General features: G+C 49.9%; 11 non-coding genes across 11 annotated transcripts; 3 read left to right on the top strand and 8 right to left on the bottom strand.

The window, feature by feature from the left end:
* Positions 1 to 716: 716 nt before the first annotated feature.
* trnan-guu (transfer RNA asparagine (anticodon GUU)) lies at positions 717 to 790 on the bottom strand. The gene has a single exon. It is a non-coding gene; the product is annotated as a tRNA-Asn (tRNA).
* A 1,131-nt stretch (positions 791 to 1,921) lies between these two features.
* On the bottom strand, positions 1,922 to 2,062 carry LOC141307807 (U4 spliceosomal RNA). The gene has a single exon (XR_012346732.1). It is a non-coding gene; the product is annotated as a U4 spliceosomal RNA (small nuclear RNA).
* A 463-nt stretch (positions 2,063 to 2,525) lies between these two features.
* Positions 2,526 to 2,607, top strand: trnas-gcu (transfer RNA serine (anticodon GCU)). Its single transcript has one exon. It is a non-coding gene; the product is annotated as a tRNA-Ser (tRNA).
* A 1,000-nt stretch (positions 2,608 to 3,607) lies between these two features.
* Positions 3,608 to 3,681, bottom strand: trnan-guu (transfer RNA asparagine (anticodon GUU)). Its single transcript has one exon. It is a non-coding gene; the product is annotated as a tRNA-Asn (tRNA).
* A 201-nt stretch (positions 3,682 to 3,882) lies between these two features.
* On the bottom strand, positions 3,883 to 3,955 carry trnak-cuu (transfer RNA lysine (anticodon CUU)). Its single transcript has one exon. It is a non-coding gene; the product is annotated as a tRNA-Lys (tRNA).
* Positions 3,956 to 4,802: 847 nt separating this feature from the next.
* Positions 4,803 to 4,943, bottom strand: LOC141307888 (U4 spliceosomal RNA). The gene has a single exon (XR_012346813.1). It is a non-coding gene; the product is annotated as a U4 spliceosomal RNA (small nuclear RNA).
* Positions 4,944 to 6,481: 1,538 nt separating this feature from the next.
* trnan-guu (transfer RNA asparagine (anticodon GUU)) lies at positions 6,482 to 6,555 on the bottom strand. The gene has a single exon. It is a non-coding gene; the product is annotated as a tRNA-Asn (tRNA).
* A 1,131-nt stretch (positions 6,556 to 7,686) lies between these two features.
* LOC141307805 (U4 spliceosomal RNA) lies at positions 7,687 to 7,827 on the bottom strand. Its single transcript, XR_012346731.1, has one exon. It is a non-coding gene; the product is annotated as a U4 spliceosomal RNA (small nuclear RNA).
* A 463-nt stretch (positions 7,828 to 8,290) lies between these two features.
* On the top strand, positions 8,291 to 8,372 carry trnas-gcu (transfer RNA serine (anticodon GCU)). The gene has a single exon. It is a non-coding gene; the product is annotated as a tRNA-Ser (tRNA).
* Positions 8,373 to 10,307: 1,935 nt separating this feature from the next.
* Positions 10,308 to 10,448, bottom strand: LOC141307875 (U4 spliceosomal RNA). The gene has a single exon (XR_012346800.1). It is a non-coding gene; the product is annotated as a U4 spliceosomal RNA (small nuclear RNA).
* Positions 10,449 to 10,911: 463 nt separating this feature from the next.
* trnas-gcu (transfer RNA serine (anticodon GCU)) lies at positions 10,912 to 10,993 on the top strand. Its single transcript has one exon. It is a non-coding gene; the product is annotated as a tRNA-Ser (tRNA).
* The last annotated feature ends 2,127 nt before the right edge of the window (positions 10,994 to 13,120 follow it).

Below are 13,120 nucleotides of genomic sequence, written 5' to 3'. Positions count from 1 at the left end.
AGACAGGCCCAACCTGTTTACGATGGGTAGCGGCGAGCTGTGATTGTGCTGTAGTTTATTGATACCTGCCGCAAAGTCTTGAGAACATATTGACAAAACAACAAGTCTTCTGGCTCCGGCACGCTATGATCGGTGGACACCTCTTTGACGAGGACCAACAACCAGCCACGCCAATAAAAGGAAACAAAACGAAGCAAGACTATCTTTCTCAACAAGCCTCCAGAGAGACTGGCAAAAATTGCCGATGCTGACTGTATTTCAAGTCATCCCGGTGGGGTATTGGGTATTGACTTTGTGGCAACATGGAACTTTTGCATCTACATTAATATTAGTCTGTTTCTTCTTATTCTGAGGTCACCGTAGCCACCAGATCCATTCTGCATTCCGATCTGATGGTCACTACAGTCCCCCGGTTCCAGTCCGTACCAAGAGCAGATGGTGGATCAGCACCTTCAGCCGAATGTCAGCGGATACTATGTCAACTAGATGAGCCCCAGAGACAGATCATCAGTAAAGAAGGCATCCACATGCCACAGCAAACTACTCGAGCTGGTGAAAATGTTCACCAAATGCCCGCCGCTGAGTTCTTTTAAAACAAGCCAGCTTATTGAAGGTGCACAAGATAAACGCCCTGAGAAAGCTGTGCCTCGCAACCCTAAGAATGGCATAGGCGTTAGTGGACACCTGACGCGCGTGCAAAACTCCGGCATTTCACACGTCCCTGGGTGGGCTCGAACCACCAACCTTTCGGTTAACAGCCGAACGCGCTAACCGATTGCGCCACAGAGACAGCCGCTGTTGCTTGCTGTTGCTTGCTGCCGCCGGATCACCGGTGTAAAAGCAAGGGTTAGGGTTAGTGATAGGGATTAAAATTGCTCGCACTAACAGCGACATCTGTTTTGAAAGATGTTTCCGGAGCTCGCAAAATCCACTCAGCCTGCGCGGCGAATGGGCACGCTGGAGCCCGCCACCCTTTTGGGAAGAAAGAGAGTCAACAGAGCCGCCCAACGTGGGGCTCGAACCCACGACCCTGAGATTAAGAGTATCATGCTCTACCTACTGAGCTAGCCGGGCTGGTCGTGGGCTTCTTCACCGGGTCGGACCCAGTTTTCATCGGCCCCCAAATTACACAGGCGAAACGGAGGCTCTCGCGTTGTGCGAGACTGTCGAGCCCTCCCCGTGGGTAGGGCTTAGAGCAGGCTTAGAGTTTTCTTCTGTCGGTTTTGACCCAATCTGTTTTTGGGAAGCGCAGTTTGACCCAGCAGTGCGGGCCAACAACACGTTCTGTTTTGCCGCGTGAAGGCGGGTCAATGCTTTGGACAGCGTATGGTTGAGATGTGATTTTCCACCAATTTGGGGCACCTTTCTTAAGGAAATCAAGGATGATTTCATGGGAAAAGGCAAACTGCTGTAGCGTTTGGCTAACAAGCCAAAGCTACAAAGGATGTACCGGTGCCCCGTCGTCCGAGCAGAATCCACATTCGGCCGTAATCAGAGGTTACTACTAACGTTCGATTGTGTCTCATAGGGAGTTTGACGCAGGGCCTCAGTGGAAAACAGGCCCTCGGCGGCTGAAACAAAAGACGAAGAAGGCATCCACATGCACATGGTTCAGGAGTGTTAAACAAAGAAACCACGCAAGATGACGAGGTGGTCCAGCGGGTAAGGCGGTGGAAGGCTAATACATTGTGCTCGACATGCACTGGAAGCTTTAGCGCCACTGAGAGCCCACCGGACCAGACAGGCCCAACCTGTTTACGATGGGTAACTGTGAGCTGTAATTGCGCTGCAGTTTAATGATACCCGTCTTGAGGACATATTTACAAAACAACAAGCCTTCTGGCTCTGGCGCTCAATCATCAGCAGACACCTTTTCGACGAGAAACGAAACCAGGCTATTTTTTCTCAACAATACTCTAAGCCTCCAGAGAGGCTAGCAAAAATTGCCAAAGCTGACTGTATTTCAAGTCATCCTGGCGGGGTATTGGGTAAAGTTTTCAACCAGCAATGATCGCGCCTCGGATAAACCTCATAGGCTACAATATTGCCTCTGCGAAAGAATGCCGGCGACGGTCGTGACCTTTGCAGGCACCTACGTGGATGTGAACCGACAAGGTGGTAGCAAGCTTTAAACTGCCGCACAAACAGTCTCCTGGCACGGGTTGCTGCACCGTGTTTCTACGGAACAGATTAGAGGTGTGTAAAAGACGGCTCATTCACTATTCCCTCTGTGCTCAAAACAGCCTGCTGAAAGCACAGCAGCAGCAGCTGAAAAGGTCCGCAGCATGGCCTCTCTCAGTCAGCAAGGGGGCGGGGAGGCCGAGTGGTTAAGGCGATGGACTGCTAATCCCATCCTTGTCGTTCGGTTCCTTTAGCACTGGACCTTAATCTAGGTCCTGGGGACCCCATGCTGAACTTTTTGTGTGTCCTCCTTATCTAACACACTCAGTTCAGTTCTTTGAGTTCTCTACTAATGAGCTGATGATCTGAATCGGGAGTGCTAAATAAAAGACAGCACGTAGTACGACGAGGTGGCCGAGTGGTTAAGGCGATGGACTGCTAATCCATTGTGCTCTGCACGCGTGGGTTCGAATCCCATCCTCGTCGTTCGGTACATTTAGCAGTGATCCTCGTTCCTGGGGACCCCACTCTGCAATTTTTGTGTGTCTTCCCTATCTGACACACTCAGTTCAGTTCACTGAGCGCTCTACTAATGAGCTGGTGGTCTGAATCGGGAGTGTTAAACAAAAGGACCGCGCAAAACGAAAGGTGGTCGAGTGGTTAAGGCGATGCAAGGCTAGTCCGTTGTGCTCGGCACGCCTTGGTTTGTGTGGGTTCGAATCCCATCCTCTTCATTTGATGCTTTAGCACCACTGAGAGCCCACCGGAACAGACAGGCCCAACCTGTTTACGATGGGTAGCGGTGAGCTGTGATTGTGCTGTAGTTTATTGATACCTGCCGCAAAGTCTTGAGAACATATTGACAAAACAACAAGTCTTCTGGCTCCGGCACGCTATGATCGGTGGACACCTCTTTGACGAGGACCAACAACCAGCCACGCCAATAAAAGGAAACAAAACGAAGCAAGACTATCTTTCTCAACAAGCCTCCAGAGAGAATGGCAAAAATTGCCGATGCTGACTGTATTTCAAGTCATCCCGGTGGGGTATTGGGTATTGACTTTGTGGCAACATGGAACTTTTGCATCTACATTAATATTAGTCTGTTTCTTCTTATTCTGAGGTCACCAAAGCCACCAGATCCATTCTGCATTCCGATCTGATGGTCACTACAGTCCCCCGGTTCCAGTCCGTACCAAGAGCAGATGGTGGATCAGCACCTTCAGCCGAATGTCAGCGGATACTATGTCAACTAGATGAGCCCCAGAGACAGATCATCAGTAAAGAAGGCATCCACATGCCACAGCAAACTACTCGAGCTGGTGAAAATGTTCACCAAATGCCCGCCGCTGAGTTCTTTTAAAACAAGCCAGCTTATTGAAGGTGCACAAGATAAACGCCCTGAGAAAGCTGTGCCTCGCAACCCTAAGAATGGCATAGGCGTTAGTGGACACCTGACGCGCGTGCAAAACTCCGGCATTTCACACGTCCCTGGGTGGGCTCGAACCACCAACCTTTCGGTTAACAGCCGAACGCGCTAACCGATTGCGCCACAGAGACAGCCGCTGTTGCTTGCTGCCGCCGGATCACCGGTGTAAAAGCAAGGGTTAGGGTTAGTGATAGGGATTAAAATTGCTCGCACTAACAGCGACATCTGTTTTGAAAGATGTTTCCGGAGCTCGCAAAATCCACTCAGCCTGCGCGGCGAATGGGCACGCTGGAGCCCGCCACCCTTTTGGGAAGAAAGAGAGTCAACAGAGCTGCCCAACGTGGGGCTCGAACCCACGACCCTGAGATTAAGAGTCTCATGCTCTACCGACTGAGCTAGCCGGGCTGATCGTCGGCTTCTTCACCGGGTCGGACCCAGTTTTCATCGGCCCCCAAATTACACAGGCGAAACGGAGGCTCTCGCGTTGTGCGAGACTGTCGAGCCCTCCCCGTGGGTAGGGCTTAGAGCAGGCTTAGAGTTTTCTTCTGTCGGTTTTGACCCAATCTGTTTTTGGGAAGCGCAGTTTGACCCAGCAGTGCGGGCCAACAACACGTTCTGTTTTGCCGCGTGAAGGCGGGTCAATGCTTTGGACAGCGTATGGTTGAGATGTGATTTTCCACCAATTTGGGGCACCTTTCTTAAGGAAATCAAGGATGATTTCATGGGAAATGGCAAACTGCTGTAGCGTTTGGCTAACAAGCCAAAGCTACAAAGGATGTACCGGTGCCCCGTCGTCCGAGCAGAATCCACATTCGGCCGTAATCGGAGGTTACTACTAACGTTCGATTGTGTCTCATAGGGAGTTTGACGCAGGGCCTCAGTGGAAAACAGGCCCTCGGCGGCTGAAACAAAAGACGAAGAAGGCATCCACATGCACATGGTTCAGGAGTGTTAAACAAAGAAACCACGCAAGATGACGAGGTGGTCCAGCGGGTAAGGCGGTGGAAGGCTAATACATTGTGCTCGACATGCACTGGAAGCTTTAGCGCCACTGAGAGCCCACCGGACCAGACAGGCCCAACCTGTTTACGATGGGTAACGGTGAGCTGTAATTGCGCTGCAGTTTAATGATACCCGTCTTGAGGACATATTCACAAAACAACAAGCCTTCTGGCTCTGGCGCTCAATCATAAGCAGACACCTTTTCGACGAGAAACAAAGCCAGGCTATTTTTTCTCAACAATACTCTAAGCCTCCAGAGAGGCTAGCAAAAATTGCCAAAGCTGACTGTATTTCAAGTCATCCTGGCGGGGTATTGGGTAAAGTTTTCAACCAGCAATGATCGCGCCTCGGATAAACCTCATAGGCTACAATATTGCCTCTACGAAAGAATGCCGGCGACGGTCGTGACCTTTGCAGGCACCTACGTGGATGTGAACCGACAAGGTGGTAGCAAGCTTTAAACTGCCGCACAAACATTCTCCTGGCACGGGTTGCTGCATCGTGTTTCTACGGAACAGATTAGAGGTGTGTAAAAGACGGCTCATTCACTATTCCCTCTGTGCTCAAAACAGCCTGCTGAAAGCACAGCAGCAGCAGCTGAAAAGGTCCGCAGCATGGCCTCTCTCAGTCAGCAAGGGGGCGGGGAGGCCGAGTGGTTAAGGCGATGGACTGCTAATCCCATCCTTGTCGTTCGGTTCCTTTAGCACTGGACCTTAATCTAGGTCCTGGGGACCCCATGCTGAACTTTTTGTGTGTCCTCCTTATCTAACACACTCAGTTCAGTTCTTTGAGTTCTCTACTAATGAGCTGATGATCTGAATCGGGAGTGCTAAATAAAAGACTGCACGTAATACGACGAGGTGGCCGAGTGGTTAAGGCGATGGACTGCTAATCCATTGTGCTCTGCACGCGTAGGTTCGAATCCCATCCTCGTCGTTCGGTACATTTAGCAGCGGTCCTGGGGACCCCACTCTGCAATTTTTGTGTGTCTTCCCTATCTGACACACTCAGTTCAGTTCACTGAGAGCTCTACTAATGAGCTGGTGGTCTGAATCGGGAGTGTTAAACAAAAGGACCGCGCAAAACGAAAGGTGGTCGAGTGGTTAAGGCGATGCAAGGCTAGTCCGTTGTGCTCGGCACGCCTTGGTTTGTGTGGGTTCGAATCCCATCCTCTTCATTTGATGCTTTAGCACCACTGAGAGCCCACCGGAACAGACAGGCCCAACCTGTTTACGATGGGTAGCGGCGAGCTGTGATTGTGCTGTAGTTTATTGATACCTGCCGCAAAGTCTTGAGAACATATTGACAAAACAACAAGTCTTCTGGCTCCGGCACGCTATGATCGGTGGACACCTCTTTGACGAGGACCAACAACCAGCCACGCCAATAAAAGGAAACAAAACGAAGCAAGACTATCTTTCTCAACAAGCCTCCAGAGAGACTGGCAAAAATTGCCGATGCTGACTGTATTTCAAGTCATCCCGGTGGGGTATTGGGTATTGACTTTGTGGCAACATGGAACTTTTGCATCTACATTAATATTAGTCTGTTTCTTCTTATTCTGAGGTCACCGTAGCCACCAGATCCATTCTGCATTCCGATCTGATGGTCACTACAGTCCCCCGGTTCCAGTCCGTACCAAGAGCAGATGGTGGATCAGCACCTTCAGCCGAATGTCAGCGGATACTATGTCAACTAGATGAGCCCCAGAGACAGATCATCAGTAAAGAAGGCATCCACATGCCACAGCAAACTACTCGAGCTGGTGAAAATGTTCACCAAATGCCCGCCGCTGAGTTCTTTTAAAACAAGCCAGCTTATTGAAGGTGCACAAGATAAACGCCCTGAGAAAGCTGTGCCTCGCAACCCTAAGAATGGCATAGGCGTTAGTGGACACCTGACGCGCGTGCAAAACTCCGGCATTTCACACGTCCCTGGGTGGGCTCGAACCACCAACCTTTCGGTTAACAGCCGAACGCGCTAACCGATTGCGCCACAGAGACAGCCGCTGTTGCTTGCTGTTGCTTGCTGCCGCCGGATCACCGGTGTAAAAGCAAGGGTTAGGGTTAGTGATAGGGATTAAAATTGCTCGCACTAACAGCGACATCTGTTTTGAAAGATGTTTCCGGAGCTCGCAAAATCCACTCAGCCTGCGCGGCGAATGGGCACGCTGGAGCCCGCCACCCTTTTGGGAAGAAAGAGAGTCAACAGAGCCGCCCAACGTGGGGCTCGAACCCACGACCCTGAGATTAAGAGTATCATGCTCTACCTACTGAGCTAGCCGGGCTGGTCGTGGGCTTCTTCACCGGGTCGGACCCAGTTTTCATCGGCCCCCAAATTACACAGGCGAAACGGAGGCTCTCGCGTTGTGCGAGACTGTCGAGCCCTCCCCGTGGGTAGGGCTTAGAGCAGGCTTAGAGTTTTCTTCTGTCGGTTTTGACCCAATCTGTTTTTGGGAAGCGCAGTTTGACCCAGCAGTGCGGGCCAACAACACGTTCTGTTTTGCCGCGTGAAGGCGGGTCAATGCTTTGGACAGCGTATGGTTGAGATGTGATTTTCCACCAATTTGGGGCACCTTTCTTAAGGAAATCAAGGATGATTTCATGGGAAAAGGCAAACTGCTGTAGCGTTTGGCTAACAAGCCAAAGCTACAAAGGATGTACCGGTGCCCCGTCGTCCGAGCAGAATCCACATTCGGCCGTAATCAGAGGTTACTACTAACGTTCGATTGTGTCTCATAGGGAGTTTGACGCAGGGCCTCAGTGGAAAACAGGCCCTCGGCGGCTGAAACAAAAGACGAAGAAGGCATCCACATGCACATGGTTCAGGAGTGTTAAACAAAGAAACCACGCAAGATGACGAGGTGGTCCAGCGGGTAAGGCGGTGGAAGGCTAATACATTGTGCTCGACATGCACTGGAAGCTTTAGCGCCACTGAGAGCCCACCGGACCAGACAGGCCCAACCTGTTTACGATGGGTAACGGTGAGCTGTAATTGCGCTGCAGTTTAATGATACCCGTCTTGAGGACATATTTACAAAACAACAAGCCTTCTGGCTCTGGCGCTCAATCATCAGCAGACACCTTTTCGACGAGAAACGAAACCAGGCTATTTTTTCTCAACAATACTCTAAGCCTCCAGAGAGGCTAGCAAAAATTGCCAAAGCTGACTGTATTTCAAGTCATCCTGGCGGGGTATTGGGTAAAGTTTTCAACCAGCAATGATCGCGCCTCGGATAAACCTCATAGGCTACAATATTGCCTCTGCGAAAGAATGCCGGCGACGGTCGTGACCTTTGCAGGCACCTACGTGGATGTGAACCGACAAGGTGGTAGCAAGCTTTAAACTGCCGCACAAACAGTCTCCTGGCACGGGTTGCTGCACCGTGTTTCTACGGAACAGATTAGAGGTGTGTAAAAGACGGCTCATTCACTATTCCCTCTGTGCTCAAAACAGCCTGCTGAAAGCACAGCAGCAGCAGCTGAAAAGGTCCGCAGCATGGCCTCTCTCAGTCAGCAAGGGGGCGGGGAGGCCGAGTGGTTAAGGCGATGGACTGCTAATCCCATCCTTGTCGTTCGGTTCCTTTAGCACTGGACCTTAATCTAGGTCCTGGGGACCCCATGCTGAACTTTTTGTGTGTCCTCCTTATCTAACACACTCAGTTCAGTTCTTTGAGTTCTCTACTAATGAGCTGATGATCTGAATCGGGAGTGCTAAATAAAAGACAGCACGTAGTACGACGAGGTGGCCGAGTGGTTAAGGCGATGGACTGCTAATCCATTGTGCTCTGCACGCGTGGGTTCGAATCCCATCCTCGTCGTTCGGTACATTTAGCAGTGATCCTCGTTCCTGGGGACCCCACTCTGCAATTTTTGTGTGTCTTCCCTATCTGACACACTCAGTTCAGTTCACTGAGCGCTCTACTAATGAGCTGGTGGTCTGAATCGGGAGTGTTAAACAAAAGGACCGCGCAAAACGAAAGGTGGTCGAGTGGTTAAGGCGATGCAAGGCTAGTCCGTTGTGCTCGGCACGCCTTGGTTTGTGTGGGTTCGAATCCCATCCTCTTCATTTGATGCTTTAGCACCACTGAGAGCCCACCGGAACAGACAGGCCCAACCTGTTTACGATGGGTAGCGGTGAGCTGTGATTGTGCTGTAGTTTATTGATACCTGCCGCAAAGTCTTGAGAACATATTGACAAAACAACAAGTCTTCTGGCTCCGGCACGCTATGATCGGTGGACACCTCTTTGACGAGGACCAACAACCAGCCACGCCAATAAAAGGAAACAAAACGAAGCAAGACTATCTTTCTCAACAAGCCTCCAGAGAGAATGGCAAAAATTGCCGATGCTGACTGTATTTCAAGTCATCCCGGTGGGGTATTGGGTATTGACTTTGTGGCAACATGGAACTTTTGCATCTACATTAATATTAGTCTGTTTCTTCTTATTCTGAGGTCACCAAAGCCACCAGATCCATTCTGCATTCCGATCTGATGGTCACTACAGTCCCCCGGTTCCAGTCCGTACCAAGAGCAGATGGTGGATCAGCACCTTCAGCCGAATGTCAGCGGATACTATGTCAACTAGATGAGCCCCAGAGACAGATCATCAGTAAAGAAGGCATCCACATGCCACAGCAAACTACTCGAGCTGGTGAAAATGTTCACCAAATGCCCGCCGCTGAGTTCTTTTAAAACAAGCCAGCTTATTGAAGGTGCACAAGATAAACGCCCTGAGAAAGCTGTGCCTCGCAACCCTAAGAATCAGCCTGCGCGGCGAATGGGCACGCTGGAGCCCGCCACCCTTTTGGGAAGAAAGAGAGTCAACAGAGCCACCCAACGTGGGGCTCGAACCCACGACCCTGAGATTAAGAGTCTCATGCTCTACCGACTGAGCTAGCCGGGCTGGTCGTGGGCTTCTTCACCGGGTCGGACCCAGTTTTCATCGGCCCCCAAATTACACAGGCGAAACGGAGGCTCTCGCGTTGTGCGAGACTGTCGAGCCCTCCCCGTGGGTAGGGCTTAGAGCAGGCTTAGAGTTTTCTTCTGTCGGTTTTGACCCAATCTGTTTTTGGGAAGCGCAGTTTGACCCAGCAGTGCGGGCCAACAACACGTTCTGTTTTGCCGCGTGAAGGCGGGTCAATGCTTTGGACAGCGTATGGTTGAGATGTGATTTTCCACCAATTTGGGGCACCTTTCTTAAGGAAATCAAGGATGATTTCATGGGAAATGGCAAACTGCTGTAGCGTTTGGCTAACAAGCCAAAGCTACAAAGGATGTACCAGTGCCCCGTCGTCCGAGCAGAATCCACATTCGGCCGTAATCGGAGGTTACTACTAACGTTCGATTGTGTCTCATAGGGAGTTTGACGCAGGGCCTCAGTGGAAAACAGGCCCTCGGCGGCTGAAACAAAAGACGAAGAAGGCATCCACATGCACATGGTTCAGGAGTGTTAAACAAAGAAACCACGCAAGATGACGAGGTGGTCCAGCGGGTAAGGCGGTGGAAGGCTAATACATTGTGCTCGACATGCACTGGAAGCTTTAGCGCCACTGAGAGCCCACCGGACCAGACAGGCCCAACCTGTTTACGATGGGTAACGGTGAGCTGTAATTGCGCTGCAGTTTAATGATACCCGTCTTGAGGACATATTTACAAAACAACAAGTCTTCTGGCTCTGGCGCTCAATCATCAGCAGACACCTTTTCGACGAGAAACAAAACCAGGCTATTTTTTCTCAACAATACTCTAAGCCTCCAGAGAGGCTAGCAAAAATTGCCAAAGCTGACTGTATTTCAAGTCATCCTGGCGGGGTATTGGGTAAAGTTTTCAACCAGCAATGATCGCGCCTCGGCTAAACCTCATAGGCTACAATATTGCCTCTGCGAAAGAATGCCGGTGACGGTCGTGACCTTTGCAGGCACCTACGTGGATGTGAACCGACAAGGTGGTAGCAAGCTTTAAACTGCCGCACAAACAGTCTCCTGGCACGGGTTGCTGCACCGTGTTTCTACGGAACAGATTAGAGGTGTGTAAAAGACGGCTCATTCACTATTCCCTCTGTGCTCAAAACAGCCTGCTGAAAGCACAGCAGCAGCAGCTGAAAAGGTCCGCAGCATGGCCTCTCTCAGTCAGCAAGGGGGCGGGGAGGCCGAGTGGTTAAGGCGATGGACTGCTAATCCCATCCTTGTCGTTCGGTTCCTTTAGCACTGGACCTTAATCTAGGTCCTGGGGACCCCATGCTGAACTTTTTGTGTGTCCTCCTTATCTAACACACTCAGTTCAGTTCTTTAAGTTCTCTACTAATGAGCTGATGATCTGAATCGGGAGTGCTAAATAAAAGACGGCACGTAATACGACGAGGTGGCCGAGTGGTTAAGGCGATGGACTGCTAATCCATTGTGCTCTGCACGCGTGGGTTCGAATCCCATCCTCGTCGTTCGGTACATTTAGCAGTGATCCTCGGTCCTGGGGACCCCACTCTGCAATTTTTGTGTGTCTTCCCTATCTGACACACTCAGTTCAGTTCACTGAGCGCTCTACTAATGAGCTGGTGGTCTGAATCGGGAGTGTTAAACAAAAGGACCGCGCAAAACGAAAGGTGGTCGAGTGGTTAAGGCGATGCAAGGCTAGTCCGTTGTGCTCGGCACGCCTTGGTTTGTGTGGGTTCGAATCCCATCCTCTTCATTTGATGCTTTAGCACCACTGAGAGCCCACCGGAACAGACAGGCCCAACCTGTTTACGATGGGTAGCGGCGAGCTGTGATTGTGCTGTAGTTTATTGATACCTGCCGCAAAGTCTTGAGAACATATTGACAAAACAACAAGTCTTCTGGCTCCGGCACGCTATGATCGGTGGACACCTCTTTGACGAGTACCAACAACCAGCCACGCCAATAAAAGGAAACAAAACGAAGCAAGACTATCTTTCTCAACAAGCCTCCAGAGAGACTGGCAAAAATTGCCGATGCTGACTGTATTTCAAGTCATCCCGGTGGGGTATTGGGTATTGACTTTGTGGCAACATGGAACTTTTGCATCTACATTATTATTAGTCTGTTTCTTCTTATTCTGAGGTCACCGTAGCCACCAGATCCATTCTGCATTCCGATCTGATGGTCACTACAGTCCCCCGGTTCCAGTCCGTACCAAGAGCAGATGGTGGATCAGCACCTTCAGCCGAATGTCAGCGGATACTATGTCAACTAGATGAGCCCCAGAGACAGATCATCAGTAAAGAAGGCATCCACATGCCACAGCAAACTACTCGAGCTGGTGAAAATGTTCACCAAATGCCCGCCGCTGAATTCTTTTAAAACAAGCCAGCTTATTGAAGGTGCACAAGATAAACGCCCTGAGAAAGCTGTGCCTCGCAACCCTAAGAATGGCATAGGCGTTAGTGGACACCTGACGCGCGTGCAAAACTCCGGCATTTCACACGTCCCTGGGTGGGCTCGAACCACCAACCTTTCGGTTAACAGCCGAATGCGCTAACCAATTGCACCAAAGCTGGGGAACAATAGTCTGTTAAGGGGGGGGGGAAGAAAAGGAAGGAGGAGGAAGTAGGGGAAGGAGGTGGAAAAAGAGAAAAAGAAAGAAAAGAGAGAGAAAAAAAGAAAAAATGAGGAGAAAAGAAATGATCACAGGCTTCCCAGTTCATATTACACTGTTGCCATACATTGAAGTATTTACTGAATCCTTTATTTATCAGTAATTATCACATAAATGATGTCCAAATGAATGAAATTATTATTACAAATGACAAATTAATATTTTATTAGATTTATATGGCAATTTACTATGCTTCAGTATTTGTATTTCATCTTTGAAAGCATCTCTTTGTGCCAATTTTATGAGCGTGATGCTTGCATTTCTCATGTCTTCAACATTTATGGGTTTAACTTTCTTGTCTCTCGCTAGTTGCTGGATACGAGCGACAACTTTCAATGCAGTGTGCCATTTCGACAATCTACTGAATCTCTCTAGAAAATGATCATCATCATTTGCTACATTTGTTTGTAGCACTTGTGTTGTCCTGATTTCAGGGTCGCCAACCAGAAGCTCAGGAGTTGTCTTTGCTGTGACAATTTCTCTTTCCCAGAGAAACTTCGTTCCAGTGAGCCAATTTGAAGTGATCAGCTCTGACACCTTGAGGCCCCTGGAAGCGTGATCTGCAGGATTTTGTTCGGTGTCTATGTAGTGCCACTGTTCAGGGTTAGTCGCCTCTCTAATTCTTTGGACTCGATTCGCTACAAAAACGTGAAATCTACGGGCTTCATTGTTAATGTAGCCTAAGACTACTTTTGAATCGGTCCAGAAATATTCTTGGTCAATTTTGAGCTCCAGCTCCTCCTTTAACATGCTACTGACTGCTGAAGAGATCACCACAGCTGTTAACTCAAGCCTGGGTATAGTCACGATTTTGGTGGGCGCAACTCTTGCTTTGCCAATGACAAAAGAGCAGTGCACTTTATCTTCACTCAACACTCGAATATATGAGCACTGACCATAGCCATGGCTACTCGCATCTGAAAAGTGATGGAGTTCGATCCTCTGAACAGTCCCT

Source organism: Garra rufa, unplaced genomic scaffold (assembly GCF_049309525.1).
Source record: "Garra rufa unplaced genomic scaffold, GarRuf1.0 hap1_unplaced_002, whole genome shotgun sequence".
Lineage (NCBI taxonomy): Eukaryota > Metazoa > Chordata > Actinopteri > Cypriniformes > Cyprinidae > Garra > Garra rufa.
This window is presented reverse-complemented; position numbering and strand designations above follow the sequence as displayed.